General features: G+C 48.8%; 1 long non-coding RNA gene across 1 annotated transcript; it reads right to left on the bottom strand.

The window, feature by feature from the left end:
* Window positions 1-4,001: 4,001 nt before the first annotated feature.
* LOC135288691 (uncharacterized) lies at window positions 4,002-6,770 on the bottom strand. The gene is made up of 3 exons (XR_010351682.1): window positions 5,177-6,770; window positions 4,635-4,821; window positions 4,002-4,549 (listed from the first exon to the last, which is right to left on the bottom strand). It is a non-coding gene; the product is annotated as an uncharacterized LOC135288691 (long non-coding RNA).
* Window positions 6,771-7,545: the final 775 nt, after the last annotated feature.

Here is a 7,545-nt window from a genome sequence, read left to right as displayed (position 1 = left end):
TTCGCCTTGGCTGCTGCTAGATGGCTTTACTTCCTAAAAATAAAGAACAATGCAGTAACACAGAGTCACCATTTACACTCCCCCTGCACAGACAAACAGGGACTGACCTGCTCAGGGGAACCTACTCACCTGGGATGGGGTGCTCTGCTATGGATTTTATCCACCTGCATCTGAAAGAACGTCAGGACAAATGTCAAAGGGCTGCAGGATAACTTCACAGCTCCAGACACCTTGGGTCAACCTAGGAATACCATCTAGAGTCCAACTACACCCCACACTACAAATTTCAAGCCCCCAGGATTTGTCCTATCACACCAGACTATGCAGCAGGGCAGAGCAGCTCCGGCACAAATATGTGCAGACACCCGTGACACAGGACAGGACGTGACAAACAAAGGGGACACAACAGGAACAGAAATCTCTTGGCAAGAAGAAGGACTGCAAGGACCGAGGTGAGACCAACAGCGAGCTGATGAGGCTCACAGAACCCTGGAGGAAGAAGATGCTAACTGAATGATTTATTGCAAGAACTGCAAAGATGGATGCCTGAGAATCCTACTGTCAGAATCCTCTACCTATCCTTGCTTTCTTACAAGTCCGAATCCACAATAATGGATCCTTGCGGGCTGCAGCTGTCCCTTCAGCTCAGAACAAGACCTTCAAAGACATCTGACCGGAAGCTCCTAAAGAGAGATGCGCTTCTCATGCCTATCAGAGAGCCTGAGACAAAAGTCCTATGGCATTGGTGCCAGGCCAAGAAATGCAGGGTCACAGATGCCAAGAATGATGCCAGGGTTTCTGACAGGCTACTCAAAGGGCTAAGAAAAAAGACATGAGATACCCAAACAACACATAATGCACAATAGACAAGTGACACAATACACACCGGGACTGCTCTGCCCTGCTGACCACAGCACTGGGATCAAAAGTGACACTTTGCTTTTGTGTGGCCATAGGACGAGTTTTCCTGGATAGTCTCATCTCCAAGCCTAACTCAAAAATCCCTCCCAGGGAGTCCTGATGCAGCAGCCCCCTTCCATCCCCTCTGTGAGTCATAGCCCTCAACTTATCTCTTGCATGTCCGGGAATGAGAATCCACATCGGGTGCAAAGGAAGGCCACCAGGCTGTCTGGGAGGTTCCTGCTGTCACCGGGCTGTCGTCTCCTAGTATGTCAGGATAAAGAACACCAGACATCAGTGCATCATCTTAGCAGCACATCGACCAAAACCCGACAGTTCTGCTACTCACCGCCTCCTAAGAGTGACCGGCTCCTCGGGCCGCACGCTTCGGCTGTGCTCTCAGGCCAACGCCGACATCTCAGGCTACGCCTGGGTAAAGGAGAGACGAGGTGACGTGGCACTGCTGAGAACTGAGCGGACCCTCCCTCCCCCTCAATACCTCCCGGACTCACCGTGACTCCTCAGCCATGCCTGAGGGCTATCCAGAAGAGACCCTAAAATAGACAATTTCAAGACTTCATGACAGAGTCCTGCAATACCTCCACAGGGCTCACAAGAGCAGCAAACTTGGTCCATCAGCTGGTTGGTGACAGGGGCTTAGCAGAACCTGAGTAGATGGCCTAAAGCACACAAACAAGAACAGAGGCTTAGAGTTGCACCAGAAATTGAGACCCCTGCAATAACAACTGCTTCTGCCCACTGCTCACCTTGCCCACTTGAACTGAACTGTTGCTATATGCCTTTACTTCCGAAAATAAAGAAAAAGAAAAATGCTGTAACAGAGTCACCATTTACACTCCCCCTGCAGAGACAAACTGCTGGGACTGACCTGCTCAGGGGAACCCACTCACCTGGGATGGGGTGCTCCGCCATGGATTTTATCCATCTGCATCTGAAAGAAAGTCAGGACAAAAGTCAGAGGGCTGCAGGACAACTTCACAGCTCCAGACATCTTGGGTCAACCTAGGAATACCATCTAGAGTCCAACTACACCCCACACTACAAATTTCAAGCCCCCAGGATTTGTCCTATCACACCAGACTATGCAGCAGGGCAGAGCAGCTCCGGCACAAATATGTGCAGACACCCGTGACACAGGACAGGACGTGACAAACAAAGGGGACACAACAGGAACAGAAATCACTTGGCAAGAAGAATGACTGCAAGGACCAAGAGAATGCAAAATGAAATGACTGAGGTGAGACCAATGGTGAGCTGACGATGCTCAGAGAGCCCTGGAGGAAGAAGATGCTAACTGAATGATTTATTGCAAGAACTGCAAAGACGGATGCCTGTGAATCCTACTGTCAGAATCCTCTACCTATCCATGCATTCTTACAAGTCCTAATCTGCCATAATGGATCCTTGCAAGGCACAGCAGTAGGTACAGCTCAGAACAAGACCTGCAAAGACATCAGACTGGATGCTCCTAAAGAGAAATGCAATTCCAATGCCTGTTTGAGCTCCCGAGTCAAAAGTCCTACTGGTGCCAGGCCAAGAAATGCAGAGATCACAGATGCTAAGGATGATGCCAGGGTTTCTGATAGGCCACTCAAAGGGCTAAGGTAAAAGACATGAGACAGCCAAACACACAGAATGCACGACAGACAAGTGACACGATACACTCCGGGATTGCTCTGCCCTGCGATCAAAAGTGACACTTGGCTTTTGTGTGGCCTAAGGGGCCGCTTCTTGGACATCCCCATCCCCAAAGCAGCCTCAAAACCCCCTCCCCGAGAGTTCCAACCCAGCACCCCACTATCATCCCCTCTCTGGGTCATAGGCCTCGACTTATCTGCGGATGCCGGTCCGGGTCAGGTGCCAAAGAAGGCCACCTCGCCGTCTGGGAAGTTCCTGATGTCACCAGGCCGTTGCCTCTTAGTCAGCTGCATTCAAGAAAACAGAGCATCAATGCCAGATCTTGGCAGCGCATCGGCCAAAACCCGACAATTCTGTTACTCACCGTTCTCCTAGCAATGCCTGGGTCTCTTATCAATGCCGCATGCTTCGGCTGCGCTCAGAGGCTGACGCCGTCGTCACAGGGTTCGCCTCGGTTGAGGGGAGAAAAGGTGATGTGGCATTGCTGAAACCAGAGTGGACCCCCACTCCTCCTCCCTATTCCCCGACTCACTGCAACTCCTCAGCAGTTGCCAAAGGCTACCCGGGTCACACTTTTAAATAGAAAAGGCAGAGGCTTCATCATCAACTCCTGTAATACCTCCACAGGGCTCATGAGAGCAGCGATCACAGTCCATCGGCCAGTGTGTGACAGGGAGTTATGCATACTCCAAATGGATTGCCTAAAGCACACAAATGAGAATGCATGCTTAGAGTTGCACCAGAGATTGAGATCTCAGCAATAACAACTGCTTCTGTCCACTAGTCACTGCTCACCTTGACCACTTCGCCTTGGCTGCTGCTAGATGGCTTTACTTCCTAAAAATAAAGAACAATGCAGTAACACAGAGTCACCATTTACACTCCCCCTGCACAGACAAACAGGGACTGACCTGCTCAGGGGAACCTACTCACCTGGGATGGGGTGCTCTGCTATGGATTTTATCCACCTGCATCTGAAAGAACGTCAGGACAAATGTCAAAGGGCTGCAGGACAACTTCACAGCTCCAGACATCTTGGGTCAACCTAGGAATACCATCTAGAGTCCAACTACACCCCACACTACAAATTTCAAGCCCCCAGGATTTGTCCTGTCCCACCAGGCTATGCAGCAGGGCAGAGCAGCTCCGGCACAAATATGTGCAGAGACCCGTGACACAGGACAGGACGTGACAAACAAAGGGGACACAACAGGAACAGAAATCTCAGGGCAAGAAGGACTGCAAGGACCGAGAGATTGCAAAATGAGAGGACTGAGGTGAGACCGATGGTGCGCTGACAATGCTCAGAGAGCCCTGGAGTAAGAAGATGCTAACTGAATGATTTATTGCAAGAACTGCAAAGATGGATGCCCGAGAATCCTACTGTCAGAATCCTCTACCTATCCTTGCTTTCTTACAAGTCTGAATCTGCAATAATGGATCCTTGCAGGCTGCAGCTGTCCCTTCAGCTCAGAACAAGACCTTCAAAGACATCTGACCGGAAGCTTCTAAAGAGAGATGCGCTTCTCATGCCTATCAGAGAGCCTGAGACAAAAGTCCTATGGCATTGGTGCCAGGCCAAGAAATGCAGAGATCACAGATGCCAAGAATGATGCCAGGGTTTCTGACAGGCCACTCAAAGGGCTAAGAAAAAAGACATGAGACATACAAACAACACATAATGCACAATAGACAAGTGACACAATACACACCGGGACTGCTCTGCCCTCCTGATCACAGCACTGGGATCAAAAGTGACACTTTGCTTTTGTGTGGCCGTAAGATGACTTTTCCTGGATAGCCTCATCTCCAAGCCTGACTCAAAAATCCCTCCCAGGGAGTCCTGATGCAGCAGCCCCCTTCCATCCCCTCTGTGAGTCATAGCCCTCAACTTATCTCTTGCATGTCCAGGAATGAGAATCCACATCAGGTGCAAAGGAAGGCCACCAGGCTGTCTGGGAGGTTCCTGCTGTCACCGGGCTGTCGTCTCCTAGTATGTCAGGATAAAGAAAACCAGACATCAGTGCATCATCTTAGCAGCACATCGACCAAAACCCAACAAGTCTGCTACTCACCGCCTCCTAAGAGTGACTGGGTCCTCGGGCCGCACGCTTCGGCCGAACTCCGAGACTGACGCTGTCGTCTCAGAGGAGACGAGGTGATGTAGCACAGCTGAGAACTGAGCGGACCCCGGCTCCTCCTCGATACCTCCCCGACTCACCACAACTCCTTGGTCATTCCTGAGGGCTACTCAGAAGCAACCTTTAAATAGAAAATTTCAAGGCTTCATCACAGGGTCCTGCAATACCTCCACAGGGCTCACAAGAGCAGCAAACCTGGTCCATCGGCCAGTTGATGACAGGGGCTTGGCATAACCTGAGCAGATTGCCTAAGGCACACAAACAAGAACAGAGACAGAGTTGCACCGGAACTTGAGACCCCAGCAATAACAGCTGCTTCTGCCCACTGCTCACCTTGCCCACTTGAACTTGACTGTTGCTATATGCCTTTACTTCCGAAAATAAAGAAAAAGAAAAATGCTGTAACACAGAGTCACCATTTACACTCCCCCTGCACAGACAAACAGGGACTGACCTGCTCAGGGGAACCTACTCACCTGGGATGGGGTGCTCTGCTATGGATTTTATCCATCTGCATCTGAAAGAAAGTCAGGACAAAAGTCAAAGGGCTGCAGGACAACTTCACAGCTCCAGACATCTTGGGTCAACCTAGGAATACCAGGTAGAGACCAACTACACCCCACACTACAAATTTCAAGCCCCCAGGATTTGTCCTATCACACCAGACTATGCAGCAGGGCAGAGCAGCTCCAACACAAATATGTGCAGACACCCGTGACACAGGACAGGACAAACAATGGGGACACAACAGGAACAGAAATCTCAGGGCAAGAGGAATGACTGCAAGGACCGAGAGAATGCAAAATGAAATGACTGAGGTGAGACCGATGGTGAGCCACTGAGGCTCAGAGAACCCTGGAGGAAGAAGATGCTAACGGATTTATTTCTTCCAAGAACTGCAAAGATGGATGCCTGTAAATCCTGTGGTCAGCATCCTCTACCTATGCGCATATTCAAGAAGACATCACAGATGCTAAGAATGATGCCAGTTTTCTGAACGATTCCTCAAAGGCCTACAGTGAAAGACATGAGACACGCAAACACATACAATCTTATGAACTCCAGGACATTACAGCCCATGGCTAGAAAAGATGGATGGTGATATGGCTGGGAGCAAGGCCTCAGAACATGTCCTACTCGACGCTTCTGCGATGTGACTCGGAAACACGGCCGAGCCCGCCAGTAAAAGAACAAATGATATCGGCATCATGCAGAGAAGTGCGAGCGTTCAAGAACCTACGGCTGATGCTTGTGGTAAGGGCCTCGAGGGGAAAGAGGCAGAGATATCTGATCCGAGGGACCCCAAAGACACACTAGGTAACACAGTATACACCGGACAACACAACACAGACTGGAACTGTTCTGCACTGCGCACCCTACAGCTGTTAGCAAAGGTAGAGCCTCTCCTTTTGGGTGTCTTGAGAGGGCATTGCTTTTCCCCCTGCTAATTTTTAAATCTGTCCCAGGAATTTCCAACCCACTACTCTCCTATCATCCCATCTCCAGGCGGTGGCCCCCAACTTATCTTTTGGATGACCGGTGATGTGAGTCCATGCTGGACCTGAAATGAGTATGCCTCAGAGCACCTCTGCCACAATTGCCTGTTAACCTCTCAGTCAGCTGCAATAAAGTAAACCAAAAACAACATATGAGCTTTGTGTTATATGGGCCAACTCCCAGCAAGTCGGCTACTTGTCCTCTCCTGAGTGCGCCTAGGTCCTTGAGTCTCTGGCTTCACACTGAGTCCAAGCGTGTTATTGTGAGTGGCACCTGGGTTAGAGAGAGAAAGTTACATAGCATTTCTCTGACTGCAATGGATGAGCTTGTGTGCTGTAGACACTGTTTCTCACCCTGCTGCCCTCAAAACCACCCACGATAACTCCTAAATAGAGTCATTAAAAGCTTTTCACCCTCCCTCTCCTAATCACAATGCTTAACTCATTTGAAGCCTCAATCTCAAATATCATCTTGGACACAGAGCAAATCCCTTTTGTGACATTATGAATCTGCTGAAAAATGTACTCCACTTGACACAATCTGGAATTTCAGAAAGTTGCATTCCTCAAAAAAAAAAAAAAAAAAAAAAAAAAAAAACCAAAAAAAACCAAAAAAAAAAAACCCCAAAGAACAAAAGCAGAAATTACAAAAGCACCTTACCACTCCCAAACCCACAATCCAAAAATCATGAACTTAAATACTCTCTATGCTCCATGCTGTTTTCCTCACAGTATCTTCAAAGCTCCTGTTGCTTTACATACCCAAAAGCACCTGCTGAAAACAAGCTGATATAAGCTGAGAGAGCTCTTACCTTAGCAGATCCCAGAGAGAGAATGAAGCCCCTTAGCAAAGGCTGGAGCTAATATACCCCTGATGGGGCCCGCCTCTCGTTACCACAGCACCTGGGAAGAGGGAGGGGCAAATCCCACCAGGTATAAAAGCCCTCAAAGCAGCTGCAGTTGTTTGGCTCCACTCACTTGAATTTGAGAGGGGTAAGGGGCTTGCTGTAGGAGAAAACTCTTCAGAGAAATGACAGTGTTTTCTTTTTGCTACAACTGTTTGGACTAAAAGGGCAGATGCTGGTAAGAAATAAAACTTTGTGTTTAGCTTGCGTGATTAGATAAATTGTATAATTTGTTGTTAACTTACATAATTATTTCTTGGTGAGTACTGAGCGGAGCTTCAAGTGTGACTAATTAAGGTAGAGAACAGTACTAATTATATGAATGATCTCACTCTCTTTGGGGCCTTGAATTAGGGCTATCTATATCATAAAGAAAAAATAGAAAAATAATAGTCTCCTAGCATTAGGGCTACCCAGGTACCAGCCTGGCCCTTCTCTGAGATA

This window comes from Passer domesticus, chromosome 34 (assembly GCF_036417665.1).
Source record: "Passer domesticus isolate bPasDom1 chromosome 34, bPasDom1.hap1, whole genome shotgun sequence".
Lineage (NCBI taxonomy): Eukaryota > Metazoa > Chordata > Aves > Passeriformes > Passeridae > Passer > Passer domesticus.
This window is presented reverse-complemented; position numbering and strand designations above follow the sequence as displayed.